This window comes from Rhinoraja longicauda, chromosome 17 (genome assembly GCF_053455715.1).
Source record: "Rhinoraja longicauda isolate Sanriku21f chromosome 17, sRhiLon1.1, whole genome shotgun sequence".
In the NCBI taxonomy this organism is placed as follows: Eukaryota; Metazoa; Chordata; class Chondrichthyes; order Rajiformes; family Arhynchobatidae; genus Rhinoraja; species Rhinoraja longicauda.
The window spans coordinates 22,152,010-22,175,191 of NC_135969.1; the positions used below are offsets into that span (position 1 = coordinate 22,152,010).

The following is a 23,182-nucleotide window of genomic DNA, read 5'->3' on the forward strand; positions in this document are numbered from 1 at the left end:
AGCAACTCAGCAGATCAGGCAGCCTGGAGTCTGGAGGGAATGGGTAAGAGATGTTTCGGGTTGGCACTCATCCTCCCCTGGATGAGAACACGGTTGAAGAGCAGGACAGCAGCAGGGATCACAGAGGGGTAGCAGTGAGTGAGAGTCTTACAGAACTCCCGTCAGAGGGAGGAGGAGAAGCTCTTCAAAGTGGGCATACAGTATTTTGAGATTTCGTAGTGGAGCAGTAAAAAATATAGACATGAGGAACTGCAGATGCTGTGATCTTGAGCAGAACACAAAGTGCTGGAGTAACTCAGCCGGTCAGGCAGCATCTCCGGTGGGAATGAAGAAGCAGTGTTTTGTCCCAATCCGAAATGAACAAAGGTCATGATGCAAAATGTCAGGAAGAAGGGTCCCGACCCAACATGTTCCCTCCACAGATGCTGCCTGAGCTGTTGAGTTACTCCAGGAATGAAGGAGATTACAACAATTGGTGGCACCACTCATTCCTCATGGGTACAGACCTCCCCACCATCGAAGGGATCTATAGGAAGCGAAACCTGACAAAGGCAGTCAGCATCATCATACACCCACACCACCTTGGCCACACTCTCATTTCACTCCTACCATCGGGCAGAAGACAAAGGAGTCTGAAAATCATCACCTTCATGTTCAATAACAGATTCTTCCCAACAACCATCAGGCTCTGGAACACTAAAGAACACCTTGCTAAACTACGAACTATTAACATTCTTGGTTGCACTAAGGACTTTGGGCTTTTTGCACTAGTATTGGTGTTTATAATTTATTGAATTTTTAAAATATATATATATTTTCCATGCGTACTGTGTTTACAGGCCTGTTATGCTGCTGATGATGATTCATGAACAGTCCACAGTGTGACAATGCTTGTCCTGTTGTTTACTCAGAGACAATTCTGCACTTTCACAGTTATAATCCAGATATTAAACAATGGATGATTCAATTTTTGACCATTCCTATCCAGCTGATGATCACCAATGAACATATCTGCATAGTTGGTGATTGCCCAGATGATTATTATTTACATGAGTACAATGATGGCCAATTCTGTGTAGCAATCAATGGTGCTTGCCGAGATGATGTTTATTGATGGACAATTCTACGGTGGAATGGTACCTTTTCAGCTGTTAACTGGACTATTCTACACTATGAAGGTGCCTGTTTACTGGATATTAATTGAGCTATCGTGGTAGCTCAATGGAATGCTTGTGCCTACTGCTCACAACTTGATAGTTGATTGTTGTCAGAAACAACTGCACTGCAGGAAGGATATTGGAAGGATTGGAAAACAATTTAATTGTGACATGGTCGGCCTAAGGACCATTTCGGTGCTGCATAACTCTAGGACTCTATGATTGGAGACATTCCTTCCTCTTCTGACTCACTACGGACTGTAGCTTTATGGTCTTAGTGCCCTGAATGGGGCAAATCATGCAGACAGCTGTCAGGAGTCCACTAACCAAATGGCAGTGAAGTGTTTTACAAGGTATCCAGTTTGATATTGGTATTTGTTTATTATTGGCACATGTACTGAGATACAGTGAAAAACTTTGTGAACACTCTTGGCAGATCATACCATACATGAATATAATGTGTATTTCTTAAAGAGAAAATGAACGCAGTGCAGAATATAATGTTACAGAAACAGAGAAAGTGCACATAAAAAATAGTTCATGATTCGTGATGGGGTAAATGGGCAGACACTATTTTGACTTGAAACAACCCCACCCAACAACAATGTGGGTAAATCTGCACCTTCACGATTGCAGCAGTTCAAGAAGGCAGTTCACAATCACCTTCTCTTAGGCAATTAGGGATGGGCAATTAAGTGCTGGCTCAGTTTGTGTAGCACACATCCCCTGAATAAATAATAAGAAAAAAATTACAAGCGTTTTTGAAAATGCTGGCAAGTGACAATATGAGTGATAATGTGGGATTCACATGTGCTAAAGATCCTTCATGATAAATAATGTAATGAAGTACCTTGACAATTATAATATGATAAAATAATGAGGAAAAGGAGCCACCACAAACATGAAAATTGCTTTGAGAATGTATAAGTATTTTCAGCATGTTCTGTCTCAGATTTAAGAATGGAATTGGTAATTGCACTTTGCAGTTTCTGTGTGAAGAGGAATGCACATTAGAATGTGTAAGGAGGAACTGCAGATGCTGGTTTAAACTAAGCCTGAAGAATGGTCTCGACCCGAAACGTCACCCATTCCTTCTCTCCAGAGATGCTGCCTGTCCCGCTGAGTTACTTCAGTTTTTTGTGTCTATGCAAATTAGAATGACAGCTTGTGTGTTGTTTTTGGTGTAAGCATCATCTATTATTGTGTTTATTTTAATTAAGGAGTTCACAGAACAAAAAGCTGTTTAATTCTCTGTAATCCTGCCACTGACAATTGAAGTATTTACCAGTTTGCGCAACATCTTTTATGTGAACATGTGCCATTTCAAGTTTGTTAATTGTATGTACAGAAACGTAATTTACCTTTTGAGTCAGATTTCTGATTTTTTCATTTATTTCAGCAATAGTTTATGAGCTGTAAATGTCATAATTGCCACAATTCTGCATGCAGGGATCAAAAATTTGAAGTTGTGTTGAAATATGAAATAGTGGATGTAATTATGGAGTTTCTATTTTCATTTAAGGTGTAGTATTCAGATTTGGGAAAATTTGGAATTATATGTCAAATTAAACGGATTGGTGTGGATTTTGTTTTGATCAACTTATTTTAAAAACTGTTAAAAAAAGTCTTCATTTTTGAATATTTTCTTTCTGGTGTGAGAGGCAATGGCCCATGGAGTCAATGCTAGTTCTCAGAACAATCGCTTCCATCTCATTCCTCATTTATTTCCTTGTAACTCATTCTCTCTCAGATACCCATTAATTCACCTGATCTCCCTACCAGCTGTAATTTACAGCAGCCAGCTATCCTATCAACCCGTACATCTTTGGTATGTAGGAAGAAACCAAAGCATCCAGGAGAGACCCATACGGTCACGTGGAGAGTGTGCAAACTCCACACAGACAGTATCAAAGGTCAGGATTGAACACGGGTCACTGGAGCACTAAGGCAATGGTATTACCTGTAACGCTGCCCTAAAAGTGATTTTATTACAATTTACATCAAATATTTATGGAAGGCTTCCCCTAAACCATGGTTAACAGGGCTCTCAAATGCATACCTCTATTTTCTGCAGCTATGCTCTCCCCCTCTCTCCTCTCAACCAGATATAGTGTTCAATAGCCTGCTGGTTGTTGGGAAGAAGCTGTTCCTCAACCTGGAGGTCACGTTTGTCAGACTCCTATACCTTTTTTTCCAATGGCAGGAGTGAAATGAGAGCCTGGCCAGGGTGGTGTGCGGCCTTGAGGCAGCCTTTTTGAGGCAGCGCCTCCTGTAGATCCCTTCAATGGTGGGGAGATCAGTACCCGTGTTGGACAGGGCAGTGTCCACCATTTTTTGTAACCCCTTTCGTTCCTGGGCATTTGAGTTGTAGAACCAAACTGTGATGCAATCAGTCAGTATGCTCTCTAATGTACACCTGTAGAAGTTCAAGCGAGTATTTGTTGACACACCGACCCTCCTCCAAAGAAGTATTGAAGGGCTTTTTTTAAGATTGTCTATGATGTTTCTGCAAGCAAGATTGTTCATTGCACTATTCCTCGCCATACACATGCACATGAAAATAAATTTGAACTTGAACTTGGTGAATTTATCTGGTTTACGTTGTTACTCCTGTGAACTTTTGTACTGCAATGTTTACTGGTGAAATGATTGAAACAAAAGAACTACAAGACTTTGAATGTCGATTTGAATAAGAGTTTCCCATGGGAACCGTGAGTACAGTGACGGGTGAATGTGCTCGATGTGATGTTTAGTAAATCGGGTAAGAAACCATCCGGTGCAATCCAAATACCAGGAGTCAATAACCTTAACACTTCTAGCACGATGTTTTCATGCTGAGAGCTTTGACAATAATTCAGACAATTCTGTGCTTCCAAATTTGGGCAGAATCTAGAGAGGATATTTTTGGGCTGCATGAAGTGAAGGCAATGTGCAAATGGGCAGAGCTGGAGAATGGGAAACATGCAGCTGCAGCGAAAATTACTGCCAGTATTACAGGGGCTGCAAAAAGATCATCTCCATTTGCATTTGAAAAGCATTTCACTCTCCCTGACCTCAAGCAGTGCAGCTGCATGCCGACATGTCTAATTGGCAGCAGGCATCCTGTAAATGGTTGCACTTTGTGGGCCAATCACTGTGAAGATATGCAGATGTTTCGCTCCATTTACACGATTTGTCTCCTACAGAGGAATGACCTCAATTCATCGTGAGGTCACCACCAATGAACGCTGCTGTCTTTCTGCACCCTGGGCAGATGAGTGACAGTCTGGAATCAGACATTGGAACACAAGGAAAGAAATACAGTTCTACCTCTGCATTGTCCACTTCAGGATGACCCAAGACATTACATGAACAACCGACCAATTAATGACATGTTGTTAAAGGGGAATTTTGCCCAAACAATCTGTGACCCATTGTGCTGTGGCCAAAGCACTATGTTTAAAGCCCATAGTGCTGTGGCTATAGCACTATGTTTAAAGCCCATAGTGCTGTGGCCAAAGCACTATGTTTAAAGCCCATGGCACTGTGGCCATCGCACTATGTTTAAAGCCCAGAGCGCTGTGGCCGGTAGCGGTATATTTAAAACCCATAGTGCTGTAGCTAACAGCACTTAGTTTAAATCCCAATGCACTGAGCTGACAGCGTCTGTTTAAACCTTTGCACGCCAAGTCTGTAGCGCTGTGTCTTGCTTTATGCGCCGGTCTGCGGCCGGTAGCGTTTTCTTTCCAAAGAGGGGGCCTTGCTCGGATGCAGTCCCCTGCCATTGGGTGTAGATAGAATTTGGAAGTGGCGCTATTGGCCAGGACTTACCGGCGGTTATTTCAATGGCTGATTTCTGCCTGTACAAAGTCATAAGGTAGTTCAAGTACGAGAGGGGTTCACCGACGGGTTATGTTTAAAGCCCGCATCAGCGCCGTGGACGGAGGCAGGGAAAGAAAGAGGTGTGTTGCTGTAAAACGGACCCCGTGCATACCAAGCTAAGTATTGTTTTTGTTCTCTCTCTCACCAATAAATCTGATTTGTAACCGAACAGACGAGCGAGTCTTTTTCTGTTCTACTAGTCAGGTCCTTGAACCTCTTCCCCTGTAACAGTTGGCATAATTGGCAGGATCTGACGAATAGAATAGAAAATGTTTGGTAAAAAAAAATAGCAAACGAGATGGCGCTGGTGCAGGCCAAGCGCCCCCTCAGCAAACTGCTGCCCTCAGTGCAGGGGAGCCCGCAGCAGGCCGTGCTGCAGGTGGGACCAAGGACCTCGGGTCTTCAAGCTCCTCTAATGGTTTTAACGGGTCACGAGGGAGAAGTTTATCGTTGTAAATTTCACCTGAATGGAGCAACACTGGCATCTGCAGGATTTGATCTACGCATATTGTTTTGGAATTTATATGGCGACTGCGATAATTATGCTACATTGAAAGATCACAGTGGAGCAGTGATGGATTTGCATTATAACACATGGCAGCATGCTTTTTCCAGCATCAACAGAAAAAGCTGTAGCCGTGTGGGACAGTAAAACGGGTGAAAGAATCAGGAGATTTGAAGTTCACACATCCTTTGTGAATTGATGTTATCCAGCCCGACGGGGACCACAGTTGGTCTGTACAGGAAGCGACGACGAAACAGTGAAGTTATGAGACATTCGGGAGAAGGCTGCAATCCATACGTTTCAAAACACATACCAAGTACTGGCAGCAACGTTTAATGACACAAGCGATCAGATTATCTCTGGTGAGATTGATGATGGCATTAAGGTTTGGGACCTCCGACAAAACAAGTTAATTTGTACCATGCGTGGTCATACAGACTCAGTAACTGGTTTGATCCTGAGGGGGTAAAAGAGAACATCACCAACATCGCTGACCACATCCAGGAAGCCGTAGAGAAGATTTGAAGGGTCGGAGAACAATACCACGACTACGACTCCCCCAGGAGGATGGTGGCCTTTCGGGATATTTGGAGGCTGGTGGACAAAGGTGGTGCACGGGGGACTGACCATTGGGACAATCTTGTTGGCCATAATATTACGACGTTGTATGTGCGGATTGGCATCACGACCGCGTGGACTTTACTACAGCCTGCGGGCCAGATGTGACGAGGTAAAGCCTGCGGGCCAGATGTGACGAGGTAAAGCCTGCGGCCCAGATGTGACGAGGTAAAGCCTGCGGGCCAGATTTGATGGTAACCAGACTGTTTGAGGGGTAGAATGTTACACGAGAAATTTGGCCCAACAGTCTGTGACCCATAGGGCTGTGGCCATAGCGCTAGGTTTAAAGCCCATAACGCTAAGTTTAAAGTGCATAGCGCTGTGGCCGGCAGCGCTATATTTAGAACCCATAGAGCTGGTCGACAGCGCTTTGTTTAAATCTCCACGCTAAGCTGACAGGGCACTGTTTAAACCTTTGCACGCCAAGTCTGTAGCGCTGTGTGTATTGCTTTACGCGCCAGTCTGCGGCCGGTAGTGCTTTGTTTCCAAAGGAGGGGGGCCTTGCTCGGATGCAGTCCCCTGCCATTGGGTGCAGTTTGAATTTGGGGGCGGCTCTATTGACCAGGACTGACCGTCGGTTATTTCAACGGCTGATTTCTGCCTGTACAAAGCCATAAGACAGTTCAAGTACAAGAGGGGTTCACCGACGGATTGAATCGTGATCAGTGCGATCGGAGGCAGAGAGAGAGAGGTGTGCTGCTGTAAAACGGACCCCGCGCATCCCAAGACATGTTATGTTTTTGTTCTCTCTCTTGCCAATAAATCTGGTTTGTAACTAAACAGACGAGTGAGCCTTTTTCTATTCTACAAGTCAGATACTTGAACCTGTTCCCTTGTAACACATGTAATGCGTATTGTATTGTGGAAATATGCAATGAGAAAGATTTATATTAAAAAATATCACTGTTCAGAAATAAGAGCAATTTGGGATTTGCTCAAATTTATTTATATTAATTCTGAAATGATTTACGTGTATGACTGTACAAATGTTTTAATCTAAAATTCCTCCCACCCTTGTTGCATTGGAGGCGCTAGTATATTTATTTCAAGCGGACAACATTGCCGAGGGAATACCTCAGGATGTGATTGCAAGGTGTTCATCTACTCATATTGCGTGGAGCAGCCTCTAGGCCTCATTTAATGGTTAATAATCCCAGACGAAATACTAAAAGGTGAGGCCATTGAAACTCGCCAATGAAGGGAAAATCCTGAAGATTGATTGTTTGACAAAGGCAAAAAATCCCAATTAAATGTAAAAACTGGAAATATACAGATTAACTAAAAATAAGCTTCATGACATGCTAAAAGTATCAATAATCTGCTTAACCATGTTTAAAGACTAATGTGTAGAAAAGAGGATACAAGATTGCAAGGCAACTAATATAATCATTAGTAATTACTAATTACTAGTAGTGTAATGCAATTACATAACAATTAGTATTAGTAATAATAATTAGTAATGTAATCATCACTGTATCACATCTCCTGGGGTAGGATTAGACAGAGGACTGGAGCTGCGGGAAGGACCTAGAAAATAGAAGCAGGAATTGGCCATTCAGACCCTCGTGCTTGCTGCATCATTTAATAGGAGCGGAGAGCCCTGGAGAGAGAGCAGCAGAGCCAAGGCAATTAATCTGTGTTTCAGCCTCCTCACTGTTCGGATCAAATGATGTAATGAAACCTAAGATCAGTCCCACCTTGCCAGTTATCTCTTCTCAGTGGTAGTTCTGCTGCCCTCTGGTTGTTTGCACAGCACTAGACTCAGCCCTGCATTTCTGCTTGCTCGCAATGTAACACATCGACTAATGGACTGGTTTCAAATGTTTCCTAATACCCTTGTTCGTTTGTCTACCCATGTCTACGAGAGGACAATTACAATTTCTCCATTACTGCACCTCTGCTACTCCTGCAAAGCCCTTATGATTTACCAAAATATCTCACCATAATTTCTGTCCCATTGTCCAATGTCCCACAATGAAGTCCCAATGTGTTAACAGGTGTCTTATTTTGAGAGTTAGCATAGGCAGGCTTCAACTCATCATTCCATCTATCAAACAATAATTTTGCATGGCAAAATATGTTTTACATTTAAAATGACACGTTCTTTCCATTTTTTATTACATCTCAAATTATAGCTGATTTATGTGATCACTACAGCCCTATGTCAACCCTATATAGTGAACCATCATTCGAGTAAGTACCTCTAGCTTCTTTGTTACCCTTGTTAACTACTTCCATATTTGGGCACCTCACAACAAAACTATCCCCCCACCCATAAACTTATCTCAAGTGCCGATATCTCCAAATCAGATACCCTTCTGAACCCACCTGTCTGCTTTCCTTTGCTCCCCTGCTGAATTCTGTAGATGCCAAATGCCTACTCCTGGGAGTAGATGCAGTTCTCAACTGAGAGCTCTGCCCCACTAGGATTTCTAATGTTTTTACTTACTGCTGGGTAATTTTCCCTCTTCCTGCACCAGAACCTTGTCAGTGATCTAGTAATGGTTCCGTCAATACCTGCTGTCTTTAACAGGTTAACTTGTGAGTTTGTGGGTGAAGTCAAGATTCACTCTCATCTCCTAGTGGAGGAGTCACAGAGGTTAGCATCCAAAACAAAGACTGCCTTTATACCTTTTTCAGATGCTTACAGACCTGTCACATTTTTTCATTTATCCCTTCTTTCTTTTTTTTTAAAGTCACGAGACAGAAAGCCAGAAAATGATACAGAAACGGAACAATTAATTTCGTTTAGCTTAGACAAACAGCATGGAAACAGGTCCTTCGGCCCACCATGTCCGCACTGACCAGCAATCACCCGTACACTAGTTGTATGTTATTATCCCAGTTTCACATCCTAAATACCTGTAGCAATTTACAGAAGCCAATTAACTTACAAACCTGCACATTTGTGGAATGTGGGAAGAAACTGGAGCACCCGGAGAAAACCCACACAGTCGCAGGGAGAACGTGCAAGCTCCATACAGACAGCGCCCATAGTCAGAATCGAATCTGGGTCTCCAGCGCAGCAAGACAGCAACTCTACCGCTGTACCACCTCAATTTGTGATTTAGCTCCATTTTTCTCCCGCACTTCATTAGCACACCCTGACCTGTTATTTACAAAACATTACACTTTTACTTAACTCTAAATGCCCCATTAATAATCCAATCTCATGGTAACCCTGGCCTCAATCTAGCAATTATTCCTTTTCTAATTCCTTTTTTTTCATTCCTTCACTTTCTCTGCAATTCCCAAGTTTTTCTTGCTTTCCCAGTTGAACCTAAAACATTAACTTTGTTTCCCTTCCCAGATCTGCCAATGGTCTATGTTTCCAATTTTACAGCAATTGTTTTTATTTTCAAGAGTCTCTACTTCCTTTTTTATAGATATTTACTCCTGAAAGTATTGTTTGAGGAAAGTACATTTATTTATTAATCCAACTGCTTACATTACAGAAGGAAAACAATTTATTTTCCAGAAACAAATGATTTTTTTTTTAAGTGCTTCCAAAGATACCTCTAACATTCATCTTTCAAAATCACCCCACTGGCCAAAGCAGCGTTACTTCTGAATATCCACAGCACTGATGTGGCACAGCGGTACTGGGAAAAGTTGAGAACAAAGTGAAAGATCAGTCTTTCAGATGGAAAATGGGTGTGAGACGTACTGAGTTGGTTCAAATACAATATTCACAAAAGAACACATAGTATACTGCCAGTAAAATAAATAGAGCCAGACACTTTCTGCTTGCTTGTTTCTGACCTTGATAGCCTAATGGTGCTGCAGAAGGAATTGAGGGCTTACAGCTGGTGAACTAGCTTCACAGCTGCTGTCAGCCAAAGTTTTCTGTTGCTGCATTCGCACCTCTCAGCCAGAGACCAAAGCACACAGAGCACGCACGCACTTCAAAGCAACACTGCGTGTGTGTGCTGCGCTCTCTAAAGTGCCAGCCTGTTGGTGAGCTGGTGCCCTTTCAGGTGAATATAAAACATCCAAACACACTATTTCTAAAAAGGATTCCCAGGCGATATTGATTACTCAACCAACAACCCAAATATACTGTGTAGGAAGGAACTGCAGATGCTCGTTTAAACAGAAGTTGGATGCAAAAAGCTGGAGTATCTCAGCGGGACCGGTAGAATCTCAGGAGAGAAGGAATGGGTGACGTTTCGGGTCGAGACCCTTCTTCAGACCCCAAATATATTGTCCAGTCCATCTCATAACTGTGACTCTTTGACATGTGTGAGTTGATGAAAATATCAATTAGGAGTGGGAGCATGTCCCTGCCTCCCCCCCCCCCAAGGTTGCTGCACCACTTAATGCAGTCATGGGTTGGAACTGATGGAACTGATTGAACCTCTCCTCCGTACTCCCATTACCCCTGGTAACCACTCACCCCCATCGATTCCAACTAGTTCACCCTGCCTTGGGAAAGCAGCCAACATTCATAAGAACTGCTCACACACAGGGAAGTCCCTCTACTCCTCTCTTCCATCAGGCAGAATGACAAATGCTTGAAAGTAAGGTAACACCAGATTCAAGAATAGCTTCTTCCCCGCTGTTACCAGACTCTTGAGTGGTGTTCCCATATGCTTGGGAAGTATTCCCAATCTCCCAGTCTATTTTTGCAATCCTTGCCCTTTTTTTAATCTGCACTTTCTCCGTGGCTGACACACAATTTTCTGCATTCTGTTTATGTTTCGTTTTGCACTGCTTGTTATTCTAGTATATGGTTTGATTTTACTCATGTATGGTATGATTGGTCTGGATAGGAGCAAAGTTTTTCACTGTATCTCGGTACATGTGACAATAATAAATCAATACCAATATCAAGAATCTATCTACTTCGAACTTAACAATATTCACGCTGTTTTTACTGCCTTTAGAGGATTGGTCCTTGAGAGAAAGAATTTCATCCTTCACCTTAAATGGATGGCTCGTTATTTTTAATCAGTGACCCTAACACTGGAGGAAACATGTCTGTACATCCATCCTATCAAAATCCCTCAAAATCCGACAAGCTTCAATCAAGTCGCCTTTCACTTGTTGCCACATGACCAGCAGGGAAATCTTCACAGAGTATGATGGGAAAAGATGCCAACTTTAAGTGGGGATTGGCTCAGTGTGAGAACCATGTGAACCTGACAGCTGTTTCGATAAGACATGTGATGTTACAGGACATTTGACTTCTGGGGTCATGCAGATGACTAAATGAAGGTTAGACAAGAAAACAAAGGAAGCAAATCTGCTTGAATAAAGGCTCCAGGAGTTGGGAGTCTGTGACCTGCTTAGGAGGAACCGTGGAAACAGATGTGACTAAAGGGATCAGGGGGTATGGAGAGAAGGCAGGTACGGGATACTGAGTTGGATGATCAGCCATGATCATATTGAATGGCGGTGCAGGCTCGAAGGGTCGAATGGCCTACTCCTGCATCTATTTTCTATGTTTCTATGTTTCTATGTTAAGACCCCACGGTGTGCCTTCACCTTGAAACTGAGGTTCCATTGAGTTAATAAACTAGCCACCTCTCCACTATTTCTAAAAATGATCAAGGAGTTTCTCTCTGATTCCCAGTCGATATTGATTACTTAACCAACAACCCAAATATATTGTGTAGGAAGGAACTGCAGATGCTCGTTTAAACCGAAGATAGATGCAAAAAGCTGTGCAAGTTCTGAACCGGGCAAAATAAACCAAACTGCACCGCTGACAATGGCGTCTGGAATCAGTCTGAGCAAAGCAGGAAATGGATCTTGATTTTTATGCAGAAAACATTGATTAAAATAATGTAGATATATATGGATTTTTTTCCTACAAAATACATGAATTTAATAATAAAAGTTTAAAAATCTGAAAAAAAATTGGTGGAGAGGGAGCATGCGGCTGCTGGCTGGGTGAGGTCACGTGGAACGTGGGGCGGTGACGTCACCTTGTCCCGTATTTGGGAGTGAGATAGTTGGCAACCCTATATTCTACATAATAGTCTAGTAATCACCTCTGCACTGCTTCCAACATTAACTTCCCTTGAATGCTGTCCACAATACTCCAGATGAGATCTCACCAATGCTCTGCATAAATAAAGCAGAACCTTCCTATGTTTGCATTCAGCTTTCAGGGAGGAAGATTTAATAGGAACCTGAGGGGCAACCTTTTTTTACACAAAGTGTGGTGGGTATACAAAACGAGTTGCCAGAGGTCGTTGAGGAAGGTATTATCATAACATTTAAAAAATATTTGAACAGGTACATGGGTAGGATAGGTTTAGAAGAATATGGGTCAAACACAGGGTGGTGGGAGGAGGCATGTTGGTCAGCATGGGCAAGTTGGGCTGAAAGGCCTGTTTCCACACTGTATGACTCTATGACTCGAAGTATATTGTTCCCTGAAAGTGGTGTCACAGGTAGATAGGGTGGTAAAGAAGGGATTTGGCATATTGGCCTTCATCGGTCAGAGAATTAAGTATAGAAGTTGGGGCATTATGTTACAGTTGTACAAGACATTGGTGAGGCTACACTTGGAGTTTTGTGTTCAGTTTTGGCCACCCTGCTATAGGAAAGATCCCATTAAGATGGAAAATGTGCAGAGTTTTACAAGGACGTTGCCAGGACTTAATAGGCCTGAACTATAGGGAGAGTTTGGGCAAGCTAGGACTTTATTCCTTGTTGCACAGGAGGCTGAATGGTGATCCTTTTCCCAAGGTAGGGAAATCAAGAACTAGAGGGCATAGGTTAATGGTGATAGGAAAAATATTTAATAGGAACCTGAGGGGCAACTTTCTCACATAGAGGGTGGTACTTGTATGGAACGAACTTGCAGAGCAACATTTAAAAACATTTGGACAGGTACATGGATAGAAAAAGATCAGAGGAATATATATCAAATGTGGGTAAATGGGCACAAAAAGCTGGAGTAAGTTTGCTTAGATGGGGCTTCTTGGTCAGCATGGGGCAAAGGCCCTATTTCTGTGTTGTATGAAGCTATGACTCTCCTTGTGACGTTGGCAAATTTATCAACCAAACCTTTTTTACATTTTGCATGAAGTCGTCATTTATAAATTGAAGCCCCAGTGCAGTTCCCTGCAGCACACTACTTATTAGATCTTGCCAACCACTAAAAGACCCATGGGCACGAACTCTCTATTTCCTGCTCGGCAATCTCCTATCTAGGCCACAGTTACCTCTAGCACCATGAGCGTTTAATTTTTGCAAATAACCTTTGACATAGAACCTTGTCAAGTGCCAATGGAAATCTAAAAATAATACATCTATCAGTTCCCCTTGATCCACATACATCTTACATCTTTAGGAAAATTCCTGTAACTTGGTCAAACGTGATTTTAATTTCACAAGACCATATTAACTTTGCTTGATAGCCTTGAATTTTTCTAAACATCCCGCTATGAAGTCTTTAATTACAGCATCCAGCGTTTTCCAGGTGACTAGTGTAAAGCTAACTGCCCTGTAATTAGTTGACCTGAAGCTTTCTGTCTTCCCGTTTGAAGAAACGAGTTAGATATGCAATTTTCCAATCCAAGGGGATTTGGAAAAATAAAACCAATGCTTTAATTATCTCACCAGCCACTTCTTTGAAGACCCTGGGATGATGTTGATCGGGACCTGGGCAACTTGTCAGCTGCATCACCAACAATTTGCTCAGTAACACTGCTCTCATGATTAGAATTTTCCTAAGCTCCTCCCTCCCTTCCAATTCCCAATTATGAACGATTTTGAGGATTTTACTAATGTTGCTTTATAATAAAGATGATGCAACATACTTATTTAATTCACCTGCCCTCCACTTGATTCCCATTATTCAACATTCTGGTAAACCTCTTCTGCATTCACTCCAAAGCCTCTACATCATTCCTATAAAAGGGCAACCAGAACTGTATGCAATACTTCATTTGCAGCCTAACTTAAGTAATGTAAAGCTGCAAATAGACACAAAAAGCTGGAGTAACTTAGCGGGACAGGCAGCATCTCTGGAGAGAAGGAGTGGGTGACATTTCGGGTTGAGACCTTTCTTCAGCTGCATCATGACTTCTTGACCCTTATACTGAACGCCCCACCCATGAAGAGAAGCATACCATGTGCCTTCTGAATCATTCTATCTACTTGTGTTTTCACTTTCAGGGAACTATGGACTTGGACCACAAGATTCTTCTGTACTTTAATGCTGTTAGGAATCTTTCCATTAACAGGTAAAGCTGAAGGAGGGTCCTGATTCCAAACAGCGCATATCCATTCCCCTTCACAAATACTACTTGACCCACTGAGTTCCTCCAGTACTTTGTTTATGGCATGGTGCAAAGCACAGCTTTCTTTTCAGGTACTTTCGGTCAAGGGGGAATGTTCACTCAATCATGGCAATAACTGATTTCACATACTGCCTTATTTACTAAAACATTATCTGGCCTAAAATGGGAAGAAAAGTGACTAATTCCCAGCAACTCCTCTTCATACGTTCTCAGGCAAAGGCAGCAATCTCTTTAACACACCATCTTTAGGCACTGGAAGATACAGTGCTGATCTTGTTACATAATGCATTGAACTTGACATTATCTCATCCTCAGATAATGAAACTTGGAACCCGACCCTGTAACTAAAACTATAAACATTGTAAAAAACATGGACAGAAAGACCAGCTTGGCCAAGTCTAATGTTAGTTTTCTAAAAACATCCATATGACTATACGAGGGAATGAAAATCTAGAGCTGACAAATCCCAACGGCAGTCTAGGTAAGCTCACTGAACTGATTCCCGTCATGGTCCCAGCTGACTTCACAAGACCATCTAGCCGAAGAGGTTTGGTTGATTGAACACCGTATTTGTTGCACCATAGGGTTACGTGCTGACAAAATGCCTTAGTGCCAGTGTCTTCAGTGATGCATCAGTGATATTTCCATTTCACACATCTCAAGTCTCTGATAGATGTGGCTAATTAGAGGCAGTTCTAATACTGGAGGATCTAAAACAGTTAAACAGCATGTCCATCAACAAAAGCATGTCCATCAACAAGGTCCTCGTACTTTTAAAATCTAATCACAGTTTATCTGTGCATTTTCTTAAAAGTCCCCTCTGCTGTTGTGGACTTGTCAACATCCAGATTTGACCCGAAGGTAGACACAAAATGCTGGAGTAACTCAGCGGGTCAGGCAGCATCTCGGGAGAGAAGGAATGGGTGACGTTTGACCCAGATGTGACCCAGTGCTTTGAGACTTTGATTGAGCTCTGGTCACCCTAAACTACAAGGTGTGGTATTCCAGAGCTCCAGTTACAAAGTTGTTTCGGAAGCTTCCCAAAGTAATACCAGGCCATGATCCGAGGCTGAGTATGATCAAAGCATGCTCCTATCCTCATTTCCTCAGAAGACAAGCTCCCAGCTAGCATGGTGCTAGCTCATCCATCACTATCATTCATGCCTGAAAGCCTCACCAGAGTACGGGAAGAAGATAGTTAGTAATATAGTGTCAGGATAATAACCTGTCCTTCAATGTCAGCAAGGCAAAGGAGCTAGTTATTGATTTCAGGAAGCCTGGTGGATTACATGCCCCAATTGGTAGCAATGGTGCCGAAGAGGAAAGCTTCCAGTCCCTGGGTGTAAATATTACCAACAATCCTGGACCATCCATACTGAAGCTACAGCCAAAAAAGCACTCCAACACCACTACTTCCAAAGACTCTTAGCAACATCTACAGATGCTTCCGTTTTTTGCCTGGAGTAAACGCACAGCTAGCTGATCAGATTTCTTGAAGTGTGGCTGAGAAACAGAGCAGCAGGTGTATTTTATTGATGTGTAGCAGTGGTCAAGGTTTTCTGGCCCCTGGTGGGACAAGAGACATGCTGACAGTACTTTGGTAGTACGCCCCTCAGGTTGGCTTGAAAGCATACTGTGGAAAGCATACCGGGTTGCATCACAGCTTGGTTTGGGAATAGCTCTGCCCAAGGTCACAAAAATCGCAGTGTGTTCTGAATGTAGACCAATCCATCACACGTCCAGACTCCCCACAATCAACTCCATCTACATCTCAAGCTGTAATCAGAGCCATTTTCACCCTGGTCATTCCATTTTCTCCTTGCGCCTGTCAGGCAGAAGGTAGAAAAGCTTGAAAGCGTGCACGACCAGACTCAGGAACAGCTACTTCCCCAATGTTATAAGACTTTTGAATGCAAGCATACTGATTTTCCAACCTACCCCATTGCGGACATTGGACCTTTTCTCTGGAACTGTAATACCTTAATGCTGCAAAACTATATTCCTTCCTCTGATATTTTTTTCTTATTAAGATGAAAGGAGTTCAAAGAGGGTTTACCAGAATGTTGCCAGGAGTCGTGAGCCTGACTTATCGGGATAGGCTGGCCAGTCTCTTTTTCTTTGGAAATTAGGAGAAAGGGGACTGATCTTATAGAAGCAGCGATAAGTGAGTGTTCACAGACCTATTCCGGTATAGGTTTAAAGTAAGATGGGAAAAGATTGACAAGAGACCCCGCCCCCTCCCCCTCTCTAGCATACTACTGGCGAATGTGCAATCTATGGAAAACAAGATGGATGAACCTAATACCGGACTGACTTACTTCAGCAAAGTGAGAGACTGCTATGTGCTCTGTTTCACTGAGACATGGCTCACCCCTGATGTACCTGAATGCCATTCAGGTTAGAGGCGTAGGGACTGTTTTCCAATCAAACACCCCAAAACCCTGAATCTACGCTGGCCAGTGATCCCCATACACTAGTACATGGGGGACAATTTACAATTATACCAAGCCAATTAACCTACAAACTTGTACATGTTTCCAGTGTGGGAGGAAACCGATGATCCTGGAGAAAACCCATGCAGGTCACAAAGAGAACATACAAACTCGGTACAGACAAGCACCAGTAGTCATGATCGAACCTAGGTCTCTGGCACTATAAGGCAACAACTCCACCACTGCACCAGCATAATGCTTTCTTTGCTCAATTTGAGCAGAAGGCCAATGGGCGATGACATCTGTCCCATCAGACTTGAGTGTGCCACCTCCCAGAGTCACGTTTGCAGAAGTTAGATCAGCCTTCCTGAGGGTGAACCCATGGAAAGCAACTGGCCCGGACAGAGTCCCTGGCCACTTCTTTAGAAACTGTGGGGACCAACTAGCGGGAGTATTCTCGGACATCTTTAATCTCTCTCTACTCCATTCTGAAGCATCCACAAGTTTACAAGTTATAGGAGTAGAATTCGGCCATTCGGCCCATCAAGTCTCCTCTGCCATTCAATCATGGCTGACCTCTACCCCTGGGGTGGCACAGTGGCACAGCAGTAGAGTTGCTGCCTAAAAAGCGCTTGCAGCGGCGGAGACCTGGGTTTGATCCCCACTACGGATGCTGTCTGTATGGAGTTTGTACGTTCTCCCCGTGACCTGCGTGGGTTCTCTCCGAGATCTTCGGTTTCCTCCCACACTCCAAAGACGTAAAGGTATGTTGGCTTCGTAAATGTAAAAGTTGTCCCTAGTGTGTGTAGGATAGTGTTAATATGCGGGGATTATTGGTCGGCGCGGACCCGGAGGGAAACATCCTTTCCACATCCACTCTATGTATGCCTTTCATTATTCTGTAAGCTTCAATGAGGTCCCCCTCAACCTTCGAAACTGAAGACATCCTAGTTGGGTTGCTCCTAGGCCTGGCCAGGCTGGTCATCAGCGTGACATGGCGCCAGGCGGTGGAGGGCTCTTCCTGAGCCGGCTGCCTACCACTTTTTCGGGTTTACGTCTGCGCCCAGGTGCTTTGAGAGAGGGACTACGGTTTGTCCACGGGCATCCTGGGGGATTTCCGGGACTGCTGGGCACGGCAGGGCTTGGAATGTATCCTTGACAAGGATTATAACATTGTAGTTTAATAATCATTATATTTGATATTTAAGAATATTTGTTTTGCTTTGTACTATAGTGGTGGGTTTGTTGGTATTGTTTTGTGTTATCATATCATATCATATATATACAGCCGGAAACAGGCCTTTTCGGCCCTCCAAGTCCGTGCCGCCCAGCGATCCCCGTACATTAACACTATCCTACACCCACTAGGGACAATTTTTACATTTACCCAGCCAATTAACCTACATACCTGTACGTCTTTGGAGTGTGGGAGGAAACCGAAGATCTTGGAGAAAACCCACGCAGGTCACGGGGAGAACGTACAAACTCCTTACAGTGCAGCACCCGTAGTCAGGATCGAACCTGAGACTCCGGCGCTGCATTCGCTGTAAAGCAGCAACTCTACCGCTGCGCTACCGTGCCGTTGTACATATTATTCTTGTAATAAATGATTACATTTATTTTTGGTTAAAAAAAAGCAGCCTTAACACGCTGTAGTTTGCCTACCACCACAATAGGTTCACGGATGATGCCACCTTCCTCGCCTTATATTGATCCCTGGAGCACCTGGATAATGATTCAACGATTCAATGAACCAATTATACTTTATTGTCACATGTACCTAGGTACAGTGAAATTCTGTTTTGCATATAACCTGGTAAAATCATGCAGCAGACCTCAACTAAGCAGTATAAAGAGTTACTACATTTCTGGCGCTGACAAAGTTACAAAGTTTTACCAAACAGTCCTATCGTCTGTCTGTCGCTGCACGTGTCAGCAGGCAGCCCCTTGGTTCTCAGAGGCACCCTGCCGGTAGCTCTCAGCTATCCCCTACGCTCTCGACGGTCCACCTCGCTCTCGGCAGTCCCCGGACTCTCTAAGCTGTCATTTGCGGGTCCCTCCCGCTCTCGGCGGTGTGGGTCCCGTCATTGCCGGTGAGTTCGGTGTCTGCAGTGGGCGAGCCGGGCCTGCTGGTGGCCTTGGCCATGGCTTGCCGGGATACTCCCGGTGCGTGGCTTGCTGGGATACTCTCAGCGTGTTGCCAGAGACACCTACAGCAGACTTCTATTCACAGACTACAGCTCTGCTTTTAACACCATTATCCCAGCCGAGCTCATCGCCAAACTTGTGGAACTTGGAGTCAGCACTCATCTCTGCAACTGCATACTCGATTTCCTGACCAACAGACGACAATCAGTGAGGATCCTGTCAACGACTAGAGAATGGTCTAGAGCTACTATCTATCTCATTGGAGACCCTCAGACTATCTTTATTGTATTTTATCTTGCACTGAACGTTATTCCCTTTATCATGTATCTACACTGTGGGCAACTCAATTGTAATCATGTATAATCCTTCCACTGTCTGGTTAGTATGCAACAAAAAGCTTTTCACTGCACATCAGTACAAGTGACAATAAACTAAACTGAACTAAACTAAAATGAACGAGGAGGTAGTTGAGGCAGGTACAATAACAAAATTTAGTAGATATTTGGATAGGTACAGGATTGTGAAAGCTTTCGTGATTTGGGCCTAATGTGGACAAATGGGATTAGGTTAGATGGGCATCTTGGACCGAAGGGATTGTATCTGTGCTATATGACTGTGACTCTACCTGAACATAGAACATAGAACAGTACAGCACAGGAACAGACCCTTTGGCCCACAATATCTGTGCTGAATATGCTGCTAAGGTGATCTAATCGCATCTGCCCGCACATGATACGACACCTACATTCCCTGTATATCCATGTGCCTATCTAAAAGCCTCGTAAATACCACTATCATATCTGCTGAGATTAAGCAATGAGACTCAGCTCCATGACAACCACTTGGCACACATAGGCGCGTGGAAAGAACAATGATTCCCTGGAGACTGTATAGTAAATCCTTGCCTGCTGAGCCATACCCATCAGTAAGTGGAAGCTATGCACAGCAACATGGGTGTGAAATCCAGGGCGATGAAAGCAGTGTAGCTTTAGAAATACAGCTCTCACACCCGCACATTTACATTTTGCAGCTACCAAACGTGACAACTATAAATGATTTACCACTCCACTGCCATTGTTGTTGGTTATAACATCTAAAGTGCTCTCTTTAATCTGGATAAAAATAGCCGCACTCAGTCATTGGTTCACAGAATACACACTTATATCAAAGCTCTTGTTGCATCCTCATGAAGCACACAAGCATTTAGGGATACAAAGAGACACAAGTGAATTATGGATTCAGTCTCTGGATCACTGGCATCCACAGTCGGTGATTGCACAGTTCTGCAGCTCATCTCACATTATCTCACACTTCAATGAGGATGGCAGTGTGGATTGTGGGATCCTTGTGAGCAGTGAGGTCTCCACTCAGGTTGTGCAACTAACACAATGACCATGATGTCTGCATTACACTTCCCTCCAGCAGATACCACGTCATGGAGTCAAAGAGCATGGAAACAGGCCATTCGGCCCACCACATTCACAGTGACCCGTGATAAGAAAAGACACAAAGTGCTGGAGTACCTCAGTGGGTCAGGCAGCATTTCTGGAGGACATGGTTAGACAATGTTTTGGGTTAGGTCCCAACATCAGTCTAAAGAAGGGTTCGGACCCAAACCAGCATCTATTCATGTCCTCCAGAGATGTTGCCTGACCTGCTGAGTTTACTCCAGCGCTTTTTGACTTTTTTTGTAAACCACTATCTGCAGTTCCTTGTGTCAAGGACTGAGGCAGATGAGAGGATGGAAATGGGTATGGAAGGTGATGGAAGAAAGTCAGTGGACAGGATGTGCAGATGCATGGGAAGGAATGTGGAAGGACTGTTGGATTGATTTCATTTTTGAATGTGAGAGGCTTGACAGGTAGGGCAGATGAACTCAGGGCATGGATAGATACATGCGACTAAGACATTGTAGCCGTTACGGAAACCTGGCAAAGATTGGGACAGGACTGTCATCTTAATGTTCCAGGGTACAGATGCTTCAGGCGAGATAGAGGTGGGGTAAAAGAGGAGAGGATGTTGCTTTATTCATTAAGGAGAATATGACAGGAGTAGTCCGAGATGGACATTGCTGATGACATTGGGGCTATAATGGTGGCATTGAGAAATGAAAAGGAGATAATCACCCTGTTGGGAGTGTACTGTAGGCCCCCAAGTAGTCAATGGAAATTAAATGAAAAAGTATGCTGGGAGACTGCAGGCAGCTGGAAGACTTATACGGCTGTCATAGTTGGGGATTTTAACTCTCCTAATATAGACTGGGTCTGTCATAGTGCCAAGGGCTTAGACAGGATGGAATTTGTCAAATGTGTCCAGGAAAGTTTCCTCAGGCAATATGTAATGGGCCTTATAAAGCAGAGGGCAAGCCTTGATTTACTCTAAGGAAATAGGGAAGGGCAAGTGACTGAAATGTCCATAGGGGAGCCTTTTGGGACCAGCGACCGCTGTTCTACTAGCTCTAAAATAATTAAGGATAAAGAGAGGGTGGGCCTACAGTTAAAATCGAAAATTGGGGCAAGGCCAACTTTGATGGTATCAGACAGAAACTTGCTAAAGTTGATTGGAGTGCTGGCTCTGGAGAGGGTCCAGAGGAGGCTTACAAGAATGATTCCAGGAATGAGTGGATTAGCATATGATGAGCGTTTGACAGCAATGGGCCTCTACTCGCTGGAGTTTAGAAGGTTGAGGGGGAACCTCATTGAAACTTACAGAATAATGAAAGGCATAGAGTGGATGTGGAAAGGATGTTTCCACATATGGGATAGTCTAGGACCAGAGGACATAGCCTCAGAATTAAAGGGCACACTTTTAGAAAGGAGATGAGGGGGAACTTCTTTAGTCAGAGGGTAGTTAATCTGTGGAACTCATTCCCACACAGGGCTATGGAAGCCAAGTCAGTGGAATTTATTAAGGCAGAGATAGACATATTCTTGATTAGAACGGGTGTCAAGCGTTATGGGGAGAATATCCCATTATCCTGCCTTCTCCCCATAACCCTGGGCAGAATGGCCTAATTCTACTCCTATAACTTGTGAACTTAGTGAGTGACTTTGCCAAGCAAGTAAGCCCGAGCATTGAATGTCTTTTGTGTTGACCTGTCAACTACAGTTAATGATTTTTTGATGCATAAGTCAAACTTTGTGACATGAACAAAGACCAATGTGGCCTTATTGACCATCTTAATAAGTCTGATTTATTACGTTAAATAATGAGTGAGGAAAGCACCCTTATAGGATACTATTATTCCAGAAGAATATTTAAATGACTTGTGCAGTTTTGATACAATATATGTTGGTTTGACCATGTACATCGACATGCTTGGTTTGTGCCTTCCTGACCAAACCCTAACCCTGAATTTGACGGTATGCGTTTTCAAACCTCTGTACCTCTTGCCTAATGGGAGACAGGGGAAGAGGGAGAGACGGGGGTGAGACTACTTATTGATTGGTGGTGGCCTTGCGGAGGCAGCATGGTGCAGATGGAGTCTGTGGAAGGGTGGTTTGAGCGATGGCCTGAGTTACACCACAACTTTACTATGAGAAATCCTCATAAACCCAGTACTCAAACTACTCTTCATGAAGTTCTACCACCCTGCAGACTTTGTAGCTCAACCTACCTATCCTTATCACCACCTGTATACCAAACACCATAATGCCGGAACTTCAATTTCCCTTCACACATAAATATTCATTAAAAAATCAACAGAAATTGGAAAATTTAGGTCTGTGAGAATTTCCATTTATATTCGCCAAATGTGAAAAGTACCCAATGTCAGCAAAATAAGCAATTGAAGGAGAAAAGGAATGGAAGGATGTACAGATGGAAGAAGATGAGGTAGGCTGCAAGGAGATTCATGCTGAAGCTAAATAATGGAATAAACTAGACCAGTTGTTTCCTGGCTCCCATTTGTCATACCAATCTCTTTTAAATTTTAGATTCATTTAATCACTTAAATTTAAATTGCCCAGTTGGCTTTTCAGGGATTCAAACCAACCCCTCTGGATTGATTGGTTTCAAGAGACCTCTTGAGTCCAGTACAATAAATGAACTGTAATGTTACATTTGTGCTCTTACCCTTCACTCTACCCACTCTGCAAGTACTCTTCATCATGCACTCAACAATAACTACAAACAAGAGATAGCAAGACCTAACGTTCAAAAATCTGACCATTCCAGCCTTGAGATACTGACTGACTCTACATA

At 43.4% G+C, this 23,182-nt stretch overlaps 1 protein-coding gene and 1 pseudogene across 3 annotated transcripts in view; one reads left to right on the top strand and one right to left on the bottom strand.

Annotated features, from left to right (window-relative positions):
• cacna2d2a (calcium channel, voltage-dependent, alpha 2/delta subunit 2a) overlaps positions 1–23,182 on the bottom strand; it is a 353,483-nt gene that overhangs the window by 198,340 nt on the left and 131,961 nt on the right. The gene's annotated exons all lie outside the window — the stretch shown is intronic.
• LOC144601987 (U5 small nuclear ribonucleoprotein 40 kDa protein pseudogene) lies at positions 5,305–5,992 on the top strand (annotated as a pseudogene).